Genomic DNA, 22,205 nt, shown 5'->3' with positions numbered 1-22,205 from the left:
TTGCGAAAGAGGGAAAATGGAGGAGTCTGGAAGTGAATTTGAGAGACGTCAGGCATAGAAGTATTAAACTGCCAATTAGAGGGGAGTTCAGCCTGGGGACCTGAGCGAGAGCACAGCAAAGAATGGTCAGAAAAATAAAACTGATCTCCCAGTGAGAGAGGAGGAATAAAACTTGTTCATATCAGCCACACAAGTAATGCTTTGAAAAAAGGACTAGACCCAAAGAAGTGCATTACCAACAATACCTGAGGTTGAGCATCAGTTTGCATGTATTTAGCAGTATTCTAATCAGAGGCCTGTGTGGACAAGGGAGTAGGGAGGGATGTTAGATCGTATGTAATTGAATAGTCATGTAACCTCATCAAATTTTAATGAGTACACAACTATTCAATAGTCTACGGAGCAGGTACGTGCAGAGAACTGGCTTAAAAGCTCCCGCCCCCCCCAATGCTGCTGCCTCTCGTAGAGATGCTCTTCCCTCTCCTCTTTGAGAGTGCTCAAGCTGGCGGGAACTCAATTCTGTCACCAACTGGAGGCGAGTAGGCTGGTGTTGGAAGTAGCCAGCCGGCCAGCACTCTATGGGCCAGTATTGAGGTTGGCTGGCAACATGGTTCAGCACTGGGACCAATGATCAGGCCAGCCAGCAACCTGGCACTGGCGGGGGGGAGCCAATGCTGGGGCCAGCCAGCAACTCAGCACTAGCTCAAAGACTTAAAGGCTAGAAGGGACCATCCTGATCATCTAGGCTGACCTGCACACTGCAGGCTACAGTGGCCTCACCCATCACTCCTGTAATAGACCACTAACCTTTGGCTGAGTTACTGAAGTCCTCAAAATCATGATTGAAAGACTTCAAGTTAGAGAGAGACTGACATTTATTCTAGTTCAAACTACCAAGTGATGCCTGACCCACATAGCAGAAAAAAGTAAAATAAAATCTACTAATCTGAATGGGAAGAGGAACTTCCCAACCCCAAATGTGGCAATTTGTTAAACCCTGAGCATGTGGGGGAGGACTGCCTGGCAGACACCTGAGAAAGAATTCTCTGTAGTAACTATGGACAGTGTCACGCAATACATGGGGGGGTGCTATGTGACATCAACGGGGTGACGTGCTTTACGTTGTGGGGGGGGCTGCTGTGTGACGTCAAGAGGGTGACATGTTTTACGTTGCTGTTTGCCTTTTGTGTGTGAGCTGCTGGTGCCTGGTCAGCAGGTGGCCAGGGCGGGGCAGCGCAGTGATGGACCCTGAGACCCACAGGGATCCCACCAGTTACCTGCTGCCTGTGAGAGTGGCCAGGGCCAGAAGTGGCTGCCAGTCAGGGCCCAGGGGATGTGGAAGGGCATTAAAGGTCTCCCCGTGTAACCGCTACCGTTTCATTGTGGTGACGCGCTCTAAGCTTCCTACTGCAGAGCCTGTAGCAAAGCCTCCCAGGGCAGCAGGTCCAGCAGCCCCTGTCGGCCCCACTCCTGGCGGGGGGCCTTCTCTCATTGGTTGACATTTACAGTTGCAGTGTGCTTTTGATGAGTGGCAACTGTTCAACTAATCAGCTTTGCCATGCTTATTCCTCCCTCCACGTATTGTTGAATGAATTGAGCTAAACTTACCCCTCCCTACAGATACTGGGATTGGGTTGAGCTAAACTTCTCAAACTTTGTTTGACCATTATTCTTTGCTTGCTATTGTCTGATTTATTTTCTTCCCTCCATTTTGAGCCTCTCCAATAAAAAACGATAGTAGCAGTCATGTTGAATAGTTTATAGTTAAATATCATCAATTATAACTTATTTAAAGCCGTAAGTCTAATACTAACTACAGTTTTATGCAAGCCAAAGCATCATGATATTGTCACCAACTTTGTTAAGTTGATTAAAGAAGGTGAATTTTTCAGTAATTTTACCCCCCTCCAAGTTTTGTACATTCCTATGCTTCTATCCTGGGTGCTGCCAATCATTATATAACTCATTAGAACATTAAAAGAATACTTGCCATCAATACAGAGCTGGGGTGGGAAACCTAAGGCCAAATGGCCAGATGCAACTGATTTTTCTGTGGGTCAATGGCCCCTGACCAAAAAAGGTTCCTCACCCCTGATATAGAGGACTACTGCATGAGACAGGCCATAAAATGTTATCCAGTTTTCCTAAGCATATCTTCTACAGGTATCCTATTTTGATTTGAAGATATCAAGAGGTGCAGAATCCATCACTTTTCTGGGTAGTTTGTTCCAATAGCTAATCACCCTCACTGTGAAATAAACAAACAAACAATTAGTCAAGCAAATTTTATTTCTTATTTGACTTCACCTTCCAACCTTAGGTTCTTATGGTTTTCTCCAGCAGATTAAAAAGTCCTTTTATATCCAATATTTTCTTGCAGTGAAGGTGTTTATACATTGTCATTTCTTAATAATCTTTTGATAAACAGGACACATTGAGCTCTAAATCTCTCCTGGCAATGGATTTTTTTCTAGCTGTCATGTAGCTTTTGTTGTTTTTCGCTATTCCCTCTAATTTTTGGAGCTTACTTTTTAAAATGTGCCCATTCTTACATTTTATGACTTTACAACTGTAATTGTGTAAAATTTCTCTGTGTTTCTATGGGTGTGTCTAAACTGCGGACTAAAGTCGAATTAAGATATGAAACTTCAGCTACGTTAATTGCGTAGCTGAAGTTGAAGTCGCTTAACTCGGCTTTTGGTGCTGTCTACATAGCAGGAAGTTGAAGGAAGAACATTCTTCCTTCAACTTACCTTATTCTTCATGAAATGAAGGTTATAGAAGTTGGAGTAAGGAGCCATTATTTTAAAATTATTTCAAAATAATGGGCTTGCTGTGTAGACGCACACTATGTTATTTTGAAATAACATGAGTAATTTCTAAATAAGCGTGCCATGTAGACATAGCCTATGATTCTTGAGCATGTGCTTTATTCCTGCTGTTTAGAGACCCTGTTCTCCAACTCTGTCCTTTCCAATATGACTTTTGTTCAGTTAATTCCACCCATCTTCACTGGAACCTGTTTACCCAAAGTCACTAATTACCTCTTTCTTCTGTTCTCTCCTGCTGGATTCTTATTTTGACTATCAGTAAGTCGCTTCTCCACCAATCCCTGATCAACCTAAGATTACATGACTTTGCTTGTGCTTGCTTCTCCTCCTATTTCATTAGCCACTCCTTCAGACAGCTCCTCTGGTAGTCCCTCAGTTCCAGCATGTTTTGCCTGTCCACTGTGGACATTAATTTGTAAAAAGTACTATTATATAACACAGATTCATAATAGGGTTACAAAATAATTCTCTCTCTCTTTCTCTCTCTCTCTCTATATATAGAAGTTTTTCCTGCAGGCGACAGAATGACATCATTATGCTCTCTGGTCACGAAATCGAAAGTGGCCAGAGAGAGGGGGATTGGTGAGCATAGCAAGCACAGGGCACAGCACACTAGTTACAAGAACGAATTTTCCTCTACATTAGTCACAGAAACTATGTTGCAGTCCAGCTAACAACTGAGATTTGCTTTTGGCTTGGTTAGCTTTTACTTTGTGCCCTAAAGAAGGAAACTGTTGATCTGTATTTTGCATTTTCTGAAAAAACTTAGAGAGGTAATCATATCCTGGAGAAATGTTTATTAAAGCTTGAAGGCTTAGTTACTGGAAAATTCAGGTTACCAGGAACACAAGTGTGTTTATATAAATGAAACAGAGTAAGTTTCACTTGTGTAATTACTATTAAAGCTTGTATTATCATTTTTTATTACTTGCTTATATGTTGTCTCTTCCTTTCCTACTGTATGAAGTACATGCTTAACCTCTCTAGTCCAGCATCCCCAGGACCTGACCAATGCCGAACCAGAGAATTTGCCAAACCACGGGAGGTCAATATTGTCTAGGAGCATTACCCACATTTCCACTGCTTACTGGGCTCTTAGAAGACATTTAGGGGTAAATTAGAGCTAAATAACAACACAGAACACTGAGAACCAGGACACTGAGAAGGACTTAGGTTCTTATTTCCCTGCCATTGTTGGTGCATCATCAAATGGAATACATCCAGATTACTCTGGTGAATGACCCATGCCCACATGCTACAGACTTCAGAAGGCAAAACTCCCAAGGGCTCAGGGGCTCCCTCTCAATCTCTGTATTGTGTGTTTCTTTGTCTCCTTCTGCAGGTTGTGAGGTCCATCAACTCCATCCTGCTGCGCAGTGTCATCCGCCTGGGAGACCTGGACTTGATCGTCACAGGATTTGCCACCCTGGAATTCCCCAACTGCTGAGGAGCAACTGATGGAACCCACATCCCAATCCGCGCACCACATCATTGAGCCACCCAGTACATCAACAGAAAGGGCTATTTCTTGATTGTGCTGCAGGCCCTGCTTGACCACTGTGGACAGTTTACGGACATTTTCATTGGGTGGTTGGGCAGGGCACACGACGCCCATGTATTTAGAAACTCCAGACTCTACCAGAAGCTGGAGGCTGGCACATTCTTTCCCCAGCTTGACTTTGGGGTTGCGGATGTGCAGATGCCACTGTGCATCATGGGGGACCCAGCCTACCCCCTCATGCTGTGGCTAAAGAAGCCGTACACCAGCCACGTGGACCCCAACAGGGACCAATTCAATGCTCACCTAGCCAGGCCTACATGCAGGTGGAATGCACCTTTGAGCACTTGAAGGCGAGGTTCAGGTGCCTCCTAACCTGCCTCGATGTGGGGGGAGCATAACATTCCTGAGATCGTCTCTGCATGATGTGTCCTCCACAACATTGTGGAGAAGAAGGGGGAGGCCTTCCTATTGGGGTGGAGGGCAAAGGCTAGGCACGAAGGTAGGGCCTTCAAGCAGTCATGCACAGCTGCCATCCGCCAGGCCCACTAGTTGGGAATATACATCCAGGAGGCCCTGAGGGAGCATTTCTCTCAAAGACCCCAGTAACTCTCCCCAGGGCCTCCCCAGTAGGGGGCTGTGCCTTACTATACTATCCCTTTCCCACCACAACCCCTCCCTTCCCACCTTCCCTGAACTCTCAATAAACACACCTGTTTTGATTTGAAGAAAATAAACGTTGTATTTTTTTATAATAAAATAAACTGGGGAGGAGGGGAGCCGAGAATCTAGATGGGGCAGGGAGGAGGGGGGCTGAGAACCTGGATGGGGGGAAGGAAGGAAGGGGGCTCAGGGCTGGGTGTGGTGCGTGGGGCAGCTGGAAGTGCCACTTTGGGTCCAGGGACTTTGGCAAACTTGGGGTTGAGTGGGGCCTGGGACAACAGCGGGGTGGGCAGGAGGGGGGGCTGGAGTAGGGTCAGGGATGGCAGGGGGCAGAGGGAGGAGGCATAGTGGGGGGGAGGGGAGAGGCAGGAACAGGGACAGTAGCCAGGTGAGCCATCATTTCCTGCATGATGGCATACATGTTGCCCTGCGGCACAAGCTGGTCCCACACGTGGTTCCATCACTCAGTGTCCTCCCAGAACTTCTGGGCCTGTGTTTGCTGCATGTCATGCAGGACGCCCACATACTGCCTCAGGAGGTCCTCCTGGACCCTCGTGCACTTGTGGCACTCCCATAGTCAGGCGGCTGCCTCTGATGACATGGATCACCCCTCAGCGACAACTAGTCCGGCTGTGGAGAATAAAGAGGAAGAGGCGGTCAGCCATCTATGCAGATACCGTCCATGAGGCCGTGCCCTCCTCTGTGAGTAGCGACCAACAGCCCTCGGGCCAGAGGACAGGGATGACGTGGGAGCAAGGCCATGTGTGGCCTGCACAGCAGGCCCTGCCTCACAGGGGCCCCGAGGTGCTCAGGGGACCATGCTTCCACTTCCCCCCCTTCCCATCCCACAGATAAGCAGGCAAGGGAAGTGTGTGGCCACAGTGGGATTCCATGGATGGGAGAGGGGTCTGGGGCAGCCTGGCCTTCCATAGCGCCCGCACACACACCTGTGCCTGGCAGCGCTGTCTGCAGGAGCAGGTGGTGCCTCGTGTGTGTAGGCATGCCCGTGTGCTGTGTGTGGTACTCCTTGGTCTGTGTGGGGTCGTGTGTCCGTCCTTGTGCCCAACCTGCTTCCAGCAGTGGCTGGTGGTGGGAAGGGCATCTCCCCCCAGGGGTCAGACATGTATGTGGCCTCTGTTGAGCCTGTGAGCAGGAGCCCAGGCATGCTTCAGGGATGCCTCCTGAGGCCACATAGCACAGACTGGTGCTACACGTGCTTCCACGTGCACTGACTGCAGCACAATGTCCAGGCTGAGCAGGCCAAGTGACGATCGCACCCCATCCCCTCTGCACCTGCCTCCCCCACCCTGTATATATGGAAAACTGAGAGCACTCACCTGATGATCCCTCCCCACCATCAGAGGATGCCTGCGACACATCCAGGCTCTGGAGTACTGGCTCAAGGGTCAGAGTCACGGTGCTGGCTGTCCTCCTCCTCCTCCTGCACTTGCTATTCCTTGTCCTCCTCCTCCTTGGCAGGGATCTCGGGGCAGGCTTCCCCACCCCTCAGGATCTGGTGAAGCTCCTGGAAATAGGGGCAGGAGTGGGGTTTGGCCCCGGAGCGAGAGCAGTGCTCCCTGGCCCTGGCATAGCCCTGGCAGACTTCCTTCACCTTACTCCTCACTTGCTCCAGAGTCCTGGGAGGGTCCCCTCTCCACTAGGGCCATAGATGTCCGCATTTCTTTTCTGGGAGCGGAGAGCCTGAAGGGTACCCTCCTCCCCCCACAGCTCACCCTGGACCAGGAGGGCACATAGCATTTGCTGCCCCTGGCTTGGTCCTGGGAACTCTGCTGGGGCTCCCTGTGAGGGCCGGAGGGATGTTGGGGGGCTTGAGGCTGGGCCATGGGTCCAAATCTGGGTGGCAGTCAGACCCCACAGTGAGGTGCAGCTCCCAGGCCCAGCTTTCCGCCACAAGGCTTGTCCCAGGTGCCTGCAGCTTTAAGAGCTGTCAGGAGACAGGAACTATAGAGTTCTGATTACTTTGGACAGAGTGGCCAGCCTGTGTTATTTCCTGGAGGCCTCTTCTTTAAAAAAAACAACCCTCTCTTCCACGTCCACACACGCCTTTTTCCGAAAAAGCTTTTTCGGAAACAGGCTTCTTCCTTGTAGAAAGAGGTTTACCGCTGTTGGAAAAAACCCTCCATTCTTTTGACTTTCTGTCGAAAGAACACAATAGCAGTGTGGACATAAGTGTAGTTTTTCTGGAAAAACGCTGCAGCATAGACAAACCCTTAGAGACTAACAAAACAGGTAGATGGTATCATGAGCTTTTATGGGCACAACTCACTTCTTCAGATGAAAGAGAGTAAGCGCTGATAAATTTTTAATTGATGATGAATCCCAGCTAGAGGCAGTCTAAGCTGCCATAAAACCAGTAAATAAAGAGTAAGAAGGGAGTTGCAGTACAGAAAGCTTGTGGTCACTTTCTCAAGATCTAGAGAGGGAAAGCAGAACAGTGGATGAGAATAGGCCTCTTGAGGAGATGGACCAGGAGTCTGATAGAACTGAAGTGGGAAACTGAAGTAGGATTTGAGACAGAACAGATCTTGGCAACAGTATCCCTGAGGTGGAACCTGAAGTAGTGGGGGGTGTGGGTTCCCCTACCAACCATTGGAGACATGACACAGACTGGGCAGTAGAGCAGGAGACTGCTTGAGACAGTTTGTTCAGGAAGATTTAGATACAACCCCAGAAGGAGAAAATTATAATGAGCAGGCCCCAGCCGGCCAAACCACAAAGATGGAGCATCTTGAATGATGAAGTGGGAGTAACCTGACTCCAGAAAGAGAGAGAGAATGAGGAAAGGGACAAGAAACTGAAGGAAAGGGTATCAGACTGAAGGAAAGGGTATCAATGTACTAACCCTCCCCTCCCCGCTGTACCCTAATGCCTGAGTCTCACCAGAGCCGCCACCGCCACATACTTCTCCCTCTAGGCACTGGGGCGCGTGTGCAGAGCAACCGGCCATGAGCAGTCTGGGCATGCAGGTCAGAACTAGCAAGAGCCACATTTCTTTGACCAGAGCTGCATGCGGCCACCCCTGCTCTAACTCAACTCGGTATGGTCAAAAGAGAGGGAGGCACTGTTCACTGCTGCCACTTAGGTAAAAAGCTGTCCTCTGGTGGCAGATACACAAGTCTGCTGGCTGTTACAGTAGCTGCTGTTGAGGCCGTATGCTGGCTGGGCTGCTGTAGCAACTGTCACCAGGCAGCTTCAGGGTTCTCTTGCTGCTTTTGCTGTTGCTATTTTTCTTACATGGCTTCTTCTTCTTCTTCTAAACTCCTAATCCCACTATAGGTTTAGCCTATCAGCTCTCAGCTTTATACATTGGTTGCTCTCTTCAATTGGCTTGCACCTCTTCTCGCTCCGCCTACATGTGCTTTAAGCTGTCAGTTAAGGACTTTTTGCTGAGTAGAATTTTCATTATGTCCCAGAAACTGGAGTTTCCTATTAGTTCACCCTGTATCTCTCAAAGATGAACTCTTCCACTACATCATCCCTATATCTTCCATTTTGGTCAGCTATATTGGATTTTCTAATTCTAAACTACTATTAATTTGTATTTAATTAAAGCTATAATCTTAAAACTAATTACTGTTTTATGCACTCCGAAGGGTCCTAATACTATCAGCACTCTTTTTATGTGAAATTGAGAAGAATAAATTGTCAGCTACTTTAAGCCTCTTCCAAGGTTTTTCTGCAAGTCTTCACTTAAGGAATTGTAAGGTATTTCAAACAGCTAAAGGCAACATCTCTTGGTACACCGGAACTTAGCACCACCGTAAATTTGCAAAAAGGCAACATTCTGCTTCAAAAGTCCTAGTAGTGCCTATATTTACCAGAGAGTGAGAACTAAGATCCCTATTACAGAAATCTCTTAGCAATCCAGGACATCTTTGTGACTCTCTGGAATAGTAAAACATTGCTATTCCAAGGCTACATTATAGTAATTTAACATGAGAGGAAGTCTTCATCCTAGCTGCATATATATTTATATTCTTTATACATTTAAATAAATGTATGTATAATAAACTGCAGTTGTGCACATTCAAGACACTATTGAGGTATTTATCAAGTTTCAAACACAGCATCTCCAGCGTACTAGCCTCTTCAGCTGAATAAGAAGGCTGATGTAGCTGCTGAGTTGAGTCACTAGTGGGAGCTATGATCACACTCACTAAGCTAATATATTATATTAATACAGTCCCAAGCATCCAAGGTACAAAGGATTTTAAGTCCCATCCCGGATACTATTCTGAAAAACATCATGTGTTGTATCTTATTGAGGGCTGTCAAGATACCTGTTTATGATGAAAAAAGTAGGCACAGAAACAAGGTAACAAATTTCAAATGTATCCCATATGCCTGGAAAGACAGCATGTGACACTTTTATTGTGTTCATATGTATGTCTATGTTCATATGTATGCTTGTTCAAGATCATCTGGCTATTTACTGGCAGCTCTAGCATCTGGCTCACTGGATAGTGTAAGACTTTCTGAAACAAACATATTCTGACATATTCTGACAGGCAGTCTTAGGAAGCAAACGGTGTGTTGAAAGTGCAGCTCTTCAAGCTCTCAGTGTCCCAGGGGGCCTGTCCAAAATTCTGATGTATCTAATTTGCTGAGTAATTTGATTTATTTCTGAGAAGAGGGTGTTTTCCTTTTTTACGATTTTGTTCAGCTTTTGGATCTATGAACAAACTTAGTCCCTCTCCTTTTTTCTCTACAATTACTAAACAGAGAACCCAATCCGTTAAATCAGGGGTTCTCAAACTTTGTGATACCACGACCGCCTAAAATGCTAAATGAATTAATGTGACCCCACCCTCACTGCTCCACGAGTAAAGCTAATCATTTTATTGGGATTAGGATTGGACAAGAAAGAAATATGCCAATAACTTTTGGTAACTAAATTTTTATTGGAAATAGACAAAAGAAATCAAATTTGGAATCATATCGTTTAATGTGAAGGATGAGCTTGTTTACGTTTGCATAATTTTTTAAATCTGGGATTCATTGTCGAGATAGCCATTCTCATTTCTCGTTCCACATTTACTTTTGACTGATATTTGCTTTTTATATCAGCAACTGCAGAAAACCCTGACTCACACAAATAAGATGTTGCCAACGGGATCAGTATGTTCATAGCCTTCTCGCTTAATTCTTTGTACTCATTTTTCACACTGATCCAAAATTCAGAGAGAGACATTGTTGAGAATTTTATTTTTAAAGCAGTGTCAGAAGAGATATCAATGGTTTGCTCCTCCTCGGTAGTAGTGAGTGTACCAGTTATTAGTTTAGCATTGAATGGGTTCCTTAGTCAATCAAATTTTTCAATATCCATATCTGAGAAATAGTTCTTAAAGTGAAATTTTAAAGAAAGCTGATTTAAAATACAACATTTCACATTTTCACTAATATGTGTGTTATTGCTTTCAATAAATTGTTTTAAAGTGTGAAACATGTCTAAATTTGATTTTCCATTTTGCTTTGCCACAGTTCAACTTTCCTAATAAACGCTTTCAATTTATCATAGAGTTCAAGAATATTATTATTACCACCTTGCAGTGAGGTATTAAGAGTGTTCAGCTTATTGAATATGTCACTTAAATATGCTAACTGCATACTGAAATCACATTTGATAAACATGTGTGTACTACTATGCCTTTCCTCAATTAAATACTGGTGAAGTTCATTCCTTAGTTCGAAAACACGTGTCAAAACGTTTCCCTGAGACAGCCATCTTGACTCACAGTAAAATAGCAAGGAAGTGTGTTCAGCACCCATCTCTCCGCAAAATCTTGCAAACATCCTTGCCTTTACAGGCCTGGTTTGTATATAGTTCACAACATTTATGGTTGCTTGTAGAACATTCACCAATGCCAGGTTCAAATCTTTCAAAGTGAGAGCTTGCCTATGAATCATACAGTATGTCCAAACAGCACCAGGAGATTTTTGGCGTATTAATGCTTGAAGTCCTCTATGACAGCCTGACATAGAGCATGCTCCGTCAGTGCATTTTCCCACACAGTTCGACCACTGTAACAGATTTGACTTCATAAAGCTATCAATTATATCAAAAAGATCCTCAGCTTTACTCATCCCTGTAATTTCTTTACAGAAGAGTAAATCTTCATTTATTTTACCGTCATCAACTAATCTAACGTACATTATTAAATGAGTATCTTTAGTGTTATCCGTTGCCTCATCTATTTGAATGGAAAATGATTTGCTTCTTATTTTTTCAATTAGTTGCTCATTAAGATCTTCTGCCATATCTGCAATTTGGTGGCAAACAGTGTCATTAGACAAATGGATACTTAAAAGCTGTTTAGCAATAACTGATGGAAGTATTAAATTTTCTCCAATCGTGTGGGGCTTTTTGCACTGATCAATTCTGTATGCAACTTGATAAGAAGCTAAAAGTGATTTTGAAGGGACGCTTATATATTTAACTAGACTCACATTTTGTTGTTTCATTTCATCTCTTTTTTAATGAAAAAATCTCAAGGTTTGTTAGTTAAGTCTGCATGACTTGTTTCCAGATGTTATTTTAGTTTTCTTGGCTTCATACTTTCAGCAGATAGCATTTTCTGACAAATAACACAGTGAGGCTGTTCTATTCCAGTAACAAAACCACTCGTGAAACCAAAAGATATGTAATTTTCATCATACTCTCTTGATTTAGGCCTACTTTTATCAGCAGTATCGGTAGATTTGTAGTCAGCTTTTCGTTTACCACCCAACACAAACCTTTCCATGTTGCAACAGATAAAAAGTTTTTATAAATTTATAATAATTGATAAAAGAATGGAACTTCACATACACTCCAAGGACTACTAAAGATGTTGTACTAGTAAACGCTACGCTGTGTCGGCAGAGACACCGGAGACACACAAATATTTGCGAAAGAAGCCGAACTCAACTGTCTGAGATCACGGAATCGGCATTTAGATTGTCCGTGGAGAGACATCAGAGACATGCGAACATTTGCGAGAGAAGCCGAGCCCGACTATCAGTAATCACATGATCAGTGTCAATGGATTGCCAGTTGAGATACCAGAGACACACAAATTTTTGCAAGAGAAAAACTGAATCCAGCTGCAACCCCCCTCTAAGTTGTTCACGACCCCCCCAGGGGGTCGGGACCCACAGTTTGAGAAACGTGGTGTTAAATCTTCTGTTCTCAAAATGATACCATTTGCAATCATTTTTGTAATTCTTCTAGCCTCTTTCTTAAGGTTTGTGGAACTTTCTGTGTAGCATGTACAGTAGGTTCTGCATCTTCTCTTAAGTTTATCTTGTAGGTTACTGGTAGGCACCATTTTCTGTGAATACATCTTCATATAATGCTAATTAATGTTTTCATAAACGATTAGGGTTGGAAGAGACCTCAGGGGGGTTATCTAATTCAACCCCTTGCTCGAAGAAGGACTAACCCCAACTAAATCATCCCAGCCAGGGCTTTGTCAAGCCTGGGCTTAAAAATCTTTAGGGATGGAGATTCCACAACCTCCCTAGCTAACTCATTCCAGTGCTTCACCACCCACCTAGTGAAATAGGTTTTTGTAATAGCCAACATAGATCTTGCCCACTGCAATTTGAAACTATTACTTTTTATTCTGTCATCTGCCACCACGGATAGTTCCATCCTTTTTGGAAGCCCCCTTCAGGTAGTTGAAGGCTACTATCAAATCCCCCTCACTCTTTTGTTCAGCAGAACATTATTAATGAAGATGTTGAACAAAACTGGCCCCAAAACTGACCACTGGGCACTCGGATTGATACTAGCTGCCAACTAGATATTAAACCATTGATCGCTTTTTTAAGGTTTACAGGATCTTTCAAAAAAGGCTTCCATTTTCGAAAGAACCATGTCTAGACTGCGGTTTTCCTTTCAAAATAGCACTTTTTCGAAAGAGCGCCATGGCGTGATTATGCAAATGAAGCAATTTCGAAGTGCCTAATTTACATCCCTCTGTCAAAAGGGGGATGTAGTCTAGACGTACCATAGGTCTCTATTATTCCAATCACATCATAGTTACTTGACTGTGTCAGGTCATCCATTTCTTCCTGTTTGTTTTCAGGCTTTTTGTGTTCATTGACAGGCACCTAAAGAACACTAGCTGACTACCCTGCTTTCTGAATATGGATCAGGAAGCCTCCTCTTTTGCATTCTCCTCCTTGTGTTTCCTCCCAGTATCCCACTTCTTCTGGAATTTAGGTTCCCATCCCCCAGTGAACTTACTGTAAAGCTCTCCTTACTAGGGTAGCAAGCCTGCTTGTGAAGATGCTCTTTGTTAAGTGAATCCCATCTCTTCCTAGCAATCCTTGTTCCTGGAACAACATCCCATGGTCAACAAATCCAAAGCCATCTCTTCCACTACGTGCGCAACCATGCATTTATGGTCCTTAGCTGAGCCTTTTCCTTCAATAGGAAGGATGTATAAGAACACAATTTCTCAACCTCCTCAAACTCCTTTATCCTTTTTCCCAGCCATGTAATCTGCAGTGTGGTTCTCTGTCTTTCTGTCTCTCTGTGACATACACCTTCTTTATGAGAGCAAGCTCTTTACAAATATGAAGGTACAAAACTAGTTGCTTCCCTTTGTGTCCCACCACAAACTCATTTTATTGTTTTTTCCCTTTGTATTTAAGTGTGTGTGCACACTTTTCAAACTCTGGAATTACTCCTACATTGTAATCTTTCACAGGCGCTTCTGACTCTTCCATTTTTATGTATTCCTTATTTCTCCCTCTTTCAGTTTCTGTTATTACATTTACTGGTACTTCAGCGTCTCTCATGTATGTCACATATGTGCACATTTTCATTAGCCAGTGTTTTGAGTCTCCATTATTGTGCTTAAGAACAGCTCTTCTTTTCACTTGAGGTTCCTTTTTACACATAATACATCTATTGTTCTGCTTTCTCTGCACATTTTCGCATAATGGTTAGGTTTGTTACAGTTTCCATATTTGCCTGAATGCTAGGCATTTCTATACTCATACTGATTGCCACATCTCTGGTGCTATTTCCTGCTTTCCATGTTTCTGTCCTTGGACAATTTAATTTCTGTTTTCTTTTGCTGGTTTAGCTATAATACTCTCTGTCATGAGCCCCTGTGCCTTTCTCTAGACTTTTTATTTGTGTTTGTTTGTTATGCTGCTCGTCATGTACATATTGCTCTTTATATTGCCAGATCCATCTCCCTTAGCAACTACTCACAGGAACACTTGTTAATAACACCCTGCAGTAGAATCTTATAACTTCGCATACAATGTTGCCACACAGGACCATATTGATCAGCAAATTGAGTTTTCAAATGATACGTTACAAGGCATACTTTGTACAAAGATTATTACAGTAATAGGGTGTGAGTATGGGGCACATTCTATCACAAGTCTTCTAGTGAGACAATTCCTGGGGTGTGAGCCAAAATTGCCTAACTTGCTCTGAAATTGAAAAAGCTGGCAATACCATCATTATCAAACACATTCTGAGGTGGGAAGAAACAGGTTTTTTGTTAAAAAGCAGATGCTAGGTCAAAAAAGATAATTTAATCTCATGATTTTGGGGGCCAATCTCATGGCTACAGTGGCTTGACTCAATTTTAAAACTTTTAGACTTGGCAGCACCAAGGTACATGAATTCAAAGAGAAAAGTTAGGATACCAAACTATTCTCGCTAAATCACAAAAATAATGAGTCACAAAAATAAGGAAGTTTTAAGAAGCTTTCTTAACGTTCTGTTTCTAGACAGGTTGAAAGAGTTTGTGATAGGATAGTGAATTATAGCTATTATGTATTCAGCCTTATCTCAGAAGTGGCTGGTTGCCACCTGTGGCTCTCTGCTGCAGGGACTGGGGAAGGCTTTGAGCACTGCTCCCACTCGCCAGCAAATTCTCTCAGCTCCTATTGGCCGGAAATCAGCCAATGGGAGCGAAGATATTTTGCTGGGGGTGGGAGCATCATGCAAAGCCTTTCCCGCCCCCGCCCCCAACACCTGGAGCGATAGCCACAGGTACCAGCCAGCCATTTTGAGCAGTCTGGGGCTGCAGTAGGCAGGGAGTCTGCCTCAAGGTCCTGCCTAAGTAAACGCCTCCCAGCCAGAGCCTGCCTCTGGCACCCCCAACTCCTCCTTCCCCCAGGTCACCACCCAAACCCTCTGCACCTCTCTGACCCAGGTCACAACTCCATCCCAGACCATGCATCCCCTCCCACACCTCTTCTCCAGACCAGAATCCTCTCCTCCACCCATACTCCCACCTTGACCCTGTGCCCTATTTCTCTGTCCCAGGTTATTACCCAAACCCTCTGCACCTCCTTCCTCCTCTCCCCCAGACTACAATTCCCTCCCAGACTCTGAATCCCCACTTACACACCTCCCCCAGCCCAGAATCCTCTCCTACATCTATACCCCCTCCTGGACCCCTGCACTCCAAGCACCTGTCCGAAATCATAACCCCCTCCTTCACCGAAACTCCCTCTCAGATTCCACACACTCTCCTGCCCCCCGGTCTCCTACTTTGAGCTCCCTTCTGCATCCAACCTCCACCCTAGACCCCAAACTCTTTCCATAGAAAAGTGTGGCCCTTGATCACTTACCAAAATCTTGAGTGTCCCCCCATCAAAAATTAGTGCTCATCCCAACCTAGGAAATGGAGTAGCAAAACAAAACCAGACAGGAGTAAGAAACCTGAGGATTCAGTCGATCACTCACAATATTGTGTCTACCAGGACCTAAATACTATGACCAGAGACTTCCAATTAAAGTCAAGGAATACTGATTAGACATTTGATGCATTCCACAAAATAAAGCTAAATTTAACCTGACAGTCTCAGACATATTACTAAAATATATCTGCAGTGCTGAAATCCATGGCATGCAAGAGGCATTTATTTGCATGAAAATGTGATCAAGACAGATTAATAACATATAAGCTAAAATAAACATCTTGCCTACTAAAAAAATGTAATCCTTAAGTCTAGTCATTTCATCCAGCTTTTATACAGCTTTGCACACTGTGATGTGATTTCATACAGCGTGACAATCTATTTTTAAAATAAATGCTACATTAATTGAAAACATACTTACTGGTTTGTAAAAATGTGTAGATCAGTGATGGGCAACCTAGGCTAGTGAGTGGGCCGCAGGACTAGTCTTCTTTCAGCTCATGACCTAGTAAATGTGTTAGTCTCTATGGTGCAACAGGACTTTTTGTTGTTTTCACAGTTACAGACTAACATGGGTACCCAACGGAGTCCTGCAGCTAAGTGGGCTGTAATATTGTTGTAAACAAGCCAGTCTCCTGGGATAGGGTAGTTTTGCGTGCATGCTTAGAATTTGTGGGGTGTGCCAACTGATTTGTAGCAGCATTTTCATTGGATGCAGAGGGAGCGCATGGCTCTCACTATCAATGTTGTGCACGCATCTCACTTCACATGCCCTTGTTCTTCATGCATATCACTTTACTAATATAGGAAGGAAAAAATGATGTGGACGGAAACCAGCAGAATGTGGCAACCCTGCAGCATGGGCAACAGTAAACAAAATGTCCCGTGGACCACACACAGAACCCTGATGGACCTCATGCAGCCCCTAGGCCACAGGTTGCCCACACTTGTGTAGATTGCTATTGTTATATGAAGGGAGAAAGAAACTAAAGCATTGTGTGCACTCCAGAATAACCCCAGCTAAGCAATCAGTGGAAAACAGTTGTAACTGCACCTGAGTTAGATCTCTAAGGCCTGTTTTATACTAGACCAGGCAAGTCAGCTTAGGGTACGCAACTGCAGCAACACAAAATGCATAGCAGGAGTCGGCTTACCTTAAGTTGAGCAGTGGCGACATCCACACAGCGGGAGGCTGTTGGCTTCCCTTGCTCCTTGCAGATGGGGGAGTACTCGATGCCAGTGGGGGCTGCCCTCCATATTCAATTTAGGGGTCTATACTGGACCCATTAAATTGAATTCTAGAAGATCGACCTCTGGAGTGCTGATCTTCTTGTAAGTGTAGACATGCCCTAACTCATTTCTTTGATTCTTTACCATGGTCAGATGAGATGGTGTCTCAGAAGTTATTATTATTTGTATTAATATAGTACCTTCCAATAAAAGGAAAAGGAAAAGGAAAAGGAAAAGAAAAAGGAAAAGAAACAAGCCAGACTTTAGACTGCCACAAGATTGCCAATTTGATGAGGACAAGGGGAGGCCAGTATAGAAGGATCATTTCAACAATGTTACAGGGAAAATAATTTTCTATATACTTTCTTTCCCTTCCTCTCAAAAACTGCAGCACACTGAAAAATGTATGGGATGAGAAAGCACTTTGAGTTTAACACAGAAATAAACAAGTGACTCTGCACTGATAACATTAGAATGGATGTGGATGGAAGTGAGGAAATGGTTTATTGAATTGACACAATATAATTCTGAGATTCCCACTACAGATGTGTAGGGTTTGCCAGTTAACCTTTCCAAGTGATGCTTACTGGTTACAGTTAACTGGTGGGGGGCTTGTACACCCCCCATCCACCGCAGGCATGGGGTGCTCCAGCCCTGGGTGGCCCCCTGCAGGCAGGAGGTGCTCCACCTGGAGCACCTTCCATCCACAGTGAGCCAGGCCTTGTGCACTGTGGGCACTGGCCTGAGCAACCTCAACTAGCCCCCATTTAAATCAGTTAAACATAATATTTAACCAGTATTGAAGGTAAAATCAATAACATCATATAGTGCTTGGGACTGCTTGGACTCTTTCCCGCCAAAATTACCTCATGTTATGCATGTGGTGCTGGACAGCTTTGCACACTGCTCTAAAACTCTGCACACAGCACAAAATCTGTACACACAACACCAAAACTTTGCATTTGGCACAAAAGACTTTGCACATGGCGCAGATTCTGCACCCGGCACTACACAGTTTGCACACTGCACCAGCCTCTACTTTCCTGTCTAAGGGTACATCTACACTACAGCGCTAGTTCGAACTAACTTAGTTCGAATTAGTTAATTCGAACTAAGCTAATTCAAACTAGCGCGTCTAGAACTAAAAACTAGTTCGAATTAGCGTTTTGCTAATTCGAACTAGCAAGTCCACATTGAGTGGACTCTGGACAGGGCTTAAGGATGGCCGGACGCAGTGCCGGCAGGGCATCAGAGGAGGACTTAGAGCGTGGAGATGCTGTCTCAGGCTAGCCGAGGGCTGCGCTTAAAGGGTCCCGACCCCCACCCCGGACACACAGTTCTAAGGGGTGCCCCGCTTGCAAAGAAGTTCTGGCTTGGAGTGCCCGGAGTACCCACACTGGGCACATCACAGCACTCGGCCATCAGCCCGGCTGCACTTGCTGCAGGCTGCCATCTGGGGAGAGGGGGCAATTGGGGGCCTGCAGGAGAGCTTCCACCCCCAGAAGCCCGCAGAGCCAGCCCAGTCCTCCCCATCGGGGGCTCGTACCCCATTCCTCCCTCACCTCCTTCCACTTACCCTTCCCTAGCCCCCCTTCTTATTGATGTACAAAATAAAGATAACGTTTCTTCCAACATTGACTCTGTCTTTATTGAACAAAACTGGGGGAGACTGGGAAAAGGAGGTGGGAGAGGGGAAGAGAAAGGCTGGGAGAGGGGAGGGCAACTAACATGATCAAGGGTTGGGAACAGGTCCCAGATGAAGAGAGGCTACAGAGACTGGGACTGTTCAGCTTAGAAAAGAGGAGATGGAGCGGGGACAGAATAGAGGTCTCTAAAAGCAGGGGTTGGGTGGAGAGGGTGCATTCAGAAAAGTTCTTCCTGAGTTCCCATAAAGAAGGACTAGAGGACACCAAAGGAAAGGAATGGGTAGCAGGCTTGAAACTAGTAAGAGAAAGTTGTTCTTCTTCCCAAAGCAAATAGTTAACCTGCGGAACTCCTTGCTGCAGGAGGCTGTAAAGGCTACAACTAGAACAGAGTTTAAAGGGAAGTGAGATCAAGTCATGGAGGTTGGGTCCATGGAGTAGTCTTAGCCAGGGGGTAGAAGTGGTGTCCCTGCCCAAAGTTTGTGGAAGGCTGGAGAGGGATGGCACGAGACAAATGGCTTGGTCACTGTCTTTGGTCCATCTCCTCCAGGGTCACTAGGGTTGGCCGCTGTCGGCAGACAGGCTACTGGGCTAGATGGACCTTTGGTCTGACCCAGGACGGCCATTGTAAGCTCAGGGCTCAGGGTCGGGGGTCTCAGTGGACCCCCTTGATTTTCATGCACACCTGCTCCTGGGTGGCCAGGCTGGCAGCTCTCCTGCCCTAGCCGGCCACTTTCCTGTGCCTAGTGCGGAGATCGTGGACAAGGTCCACGATGTCCGCACTAGCCCAGGCAGGTGCCCGCCTCTTGCGGTCCAGGGCAAGCTCCCGAGAGCCGCCAGCCTGGTCCCGGGAAGAGGGGGTGGGCTGGGGGACATCGGGTGGGTGGCTCGATCCGTGCCAGGTGCAGGGTCTGCTGGCTGGGTGCTGGCAGGCTTGCACCTGGCACAGGCACCGTAGCCAGCCCGTGCCCCTTTAAGGGGTCCGGGGCCGGGAAGGGGGCATAGAGTTTCCCTGGTGTTGGCCAGAGTGGCCACCAGGGAAACCTGGGGAGGGCTAGCCTCCCACTAGTTCGAATTAAGGGGCTACACACCCCTTAATTCGAACTAGCTAGTTCGAACTAGGCTTAATCCTCGTAAAATGAGGTTTACCTAGTTCGAACTAAGCGCTCCACTAGTTCGATTCAAATTCGAACTAGCGGAGCGCTAGTGTAGCGCCTATTAAAGTTAGTTCTAACTAACGTCCGTTAGTTCGAACTAACTTTGTAGTGTAGACATACCCCTAAGAGACTTATAAAATAGGATCCCACATAAGATTCAGGTTCCTGTTTTTTCTCTGGCTCCTGATCATCTCCAGTGGTGGATTTTGGGTCTCTGTGGTGCTTCCCTGCTCAAACTATAGCGAAGGCTTGGCATCAGCATACTGGGTTACATCAAACAGAGCTCGAGATTTACATCACTGCTGCCGTACCATCGCGATCTGATCTTGCTGTGGTGAAGACCCAGCCATACGTACACAGAACCCTCACAGAATAAGAACACTATCTTCTTTGTGGTGAAAGCCCAGATATTGACTTTTCAGTATACCCTCATCCAGCTACTAGATTGTTACATAGTGATCCTCCCTGAGGACTCTCTGGATTCTAAAGGTTGAACGTCCTAGGCCTCGCCTTCGTCCTGCCAGACTATCATTAATAGTAACTTACCTTTGTGATGTAGTGGGCAAGCCATACACTAGGCCATGGTCATCCACTGGTGGCTGTGTTTGGGCTGGGGGTGACTCCTACTGGCTGGTATCTGTAGCGCTGCCCAGCAGGACAGCTGCCTAAGTCACATAGGCAAAGACCCCAACCTGTCCAACCGGTTGGGGGTAGGGAGGGAGACAATAGGAGGGAGGCGGGGACAAACACCAGGTTTTGGGGAAGGGGCAGTTGCTGGCTGGGAAACATGAAGGGAACAGCCTTAGCTGAGGCCTGAGGGTTTAAGGGTGACAATGGACCCCCTAATCCAAGGGGTCTGAGGCATCCTGGCCCTCACTCCTGAAATTACATCAGGTCTATGATGTGCTGTATCCCAGATAAGCAATAAACCTTCTCTATTCTACTGGCTGGTGGAGTCTATTCTTGCTCCTACGGGGTTGCAGGATCGGAGGAACCCTGACGCGTCGTCACAACCTTGCATTTGGAATTCTTTCTATCTTCCTTTTCTTCTTTGGGTGAGGGTGATATACCAGATACTAAGCATTTGGGATATACCAGATACTATCGTGGTTCATGATTATTTGTTATATATCTAAATTTACAATACAATTGAATTTGGTTTACTTATATGGACTTGTGTGGTTCATTACCAATTTACCAGTGACTAGATACGGGCTCAGCCGACGGATCTTGCTTCTGGGGCAAGGACATTGGACATCCAACCAGATTCTAAAATGGCTTCAATTATTCTAAATTTAGTATGTTACTGAGCCTTTGGTAACACCAGTTAATTTATTAAATGGGATTTTTCATCCCTAGTTCCCACTGAATAATTCAGGCTTCACTGGGACACCAGTCTGTCCTTACATTGCTTCAAAATTATACTGTCAGCGCGAACAAACCCTTAACATCCTTAATTCTAGTCAAACATTTTACATTTACCTTCTGGGAAGGAGGAGAGGGCCAGAGCTGTCTCTGTGGAAGAAGTGGGTCAACACTTACCTTCCTTCCTCCTCCCCCCCCCGCATCCCCCTGCTGTTCTGCAATGTGATTTGTCCTTTTCATATTTGTTCATTTTTTTTAATTGTATCCTTTGGTATATATGGTTGTGACTACTTTCTTCCACTATTTGATCTGAGGAAGTGGGTCTGGCCCACGAAAGCTCATCATCTAATAAACCATCTTGTTAGTCTTTAAAGTGCTACATTGTCCTGCATTTTGGGTCAACTGATTAATATTAATGTAATGTCATATAGGTGCAGATTCAACTTGAGGATAATGTTATGTCATTTTCAGTGCTGTTGTAGGCTCTGGATAAGACAGTGTTTCTCAACCAATGGCATGAGTACCCCTAGGGGTACTTGAGAGAAGTCTGGGGGGGGGGAGGTACATCAACAACTGAAATTTGGAGAAAACTGAATTTTTGTTTGAATTTTTATTTTTGTACTTTTTACACCCAAAAATTTCATCACCTGCCCAGCTATGATTACATTGTTTAAACAAATGTGTTGCAATGGTAGAAAAAAAATGTGTGTCTGAAAACTGTAGGTACTGGGGGTACTTAAAGGTTGAGAAACACTGGGATAAGAGCCCCATCAGATGGGTAGAGTAATCGCCTATACTGAACCAATTTCATGCAGTGAAACTGAGAGACAAATTGTGGAACACCCCAAGAGCTCTTCTTTCAGGCCAAAGGAGCTGGGCATAGCACTAAAGCTCATTGATTCTCACCGGAAATGGATCAACTAAAAGTTATTACCTCACCCACCTTGTCTCTCTCAAAGCCCTGCCATGAGGTTTAGCTGCCGCACCACAGCGCTAGACCACAACGTCGAGGCTGCGCCACATTCCAGTGTTGTGCCTGTGACGTCATGGCATGACAATAGGAAGACACCATGATGTCATAATGCTACTCGCTGTGACGCCATGCTGGGGTGGGGATGGAGGGAGCCGTAGTGCAATGCGG

The 22,205-nt window shown here is 45.3% G+C and overlaps 1 long non-coding RNA gene across 1 annotated transcript; it reads right to left on the bottom strand.

The window, feature by feature from the left end:
• Nucleotides 1-5,155: 5,155 nt before the first annotated feature.
• Nucleotides 5,156-22,069, bottom strand: LOC112543525 (uncharacterized). The gene is made up of 4 exons (XR_012899315.1): nt 22,008-22,069; nt 15,601-15,646; nt 6,330-6,517; nt 5,156-5,622 (listed from the first exon to the last, which is right to left on the bottom strand). It is a non-coding gene; the product is annotated as an uncharacterized LOC112543525 (long non-coding RNA).
• Between the last annotated feature and the right edge of the window lie 136 nt (nt 22,070-22,205).

This window comes from Pelodiscus sinensis, chromosome 1 (assembly GCF_049634645.1).
Source record: "Pelodiscus sinensis isolate JC-2024 chromosome 1, ASM4963464v1, whole genome shotgun sequence".
NCBI lineage: Eukaryota > Metazoa > Chordata > Testudines > Trionychidae > Pelodiscus > Pelodiscus sinensis.
This window is presented reverse-complemented; position numbering and strand designations above follow the sequence as displayed.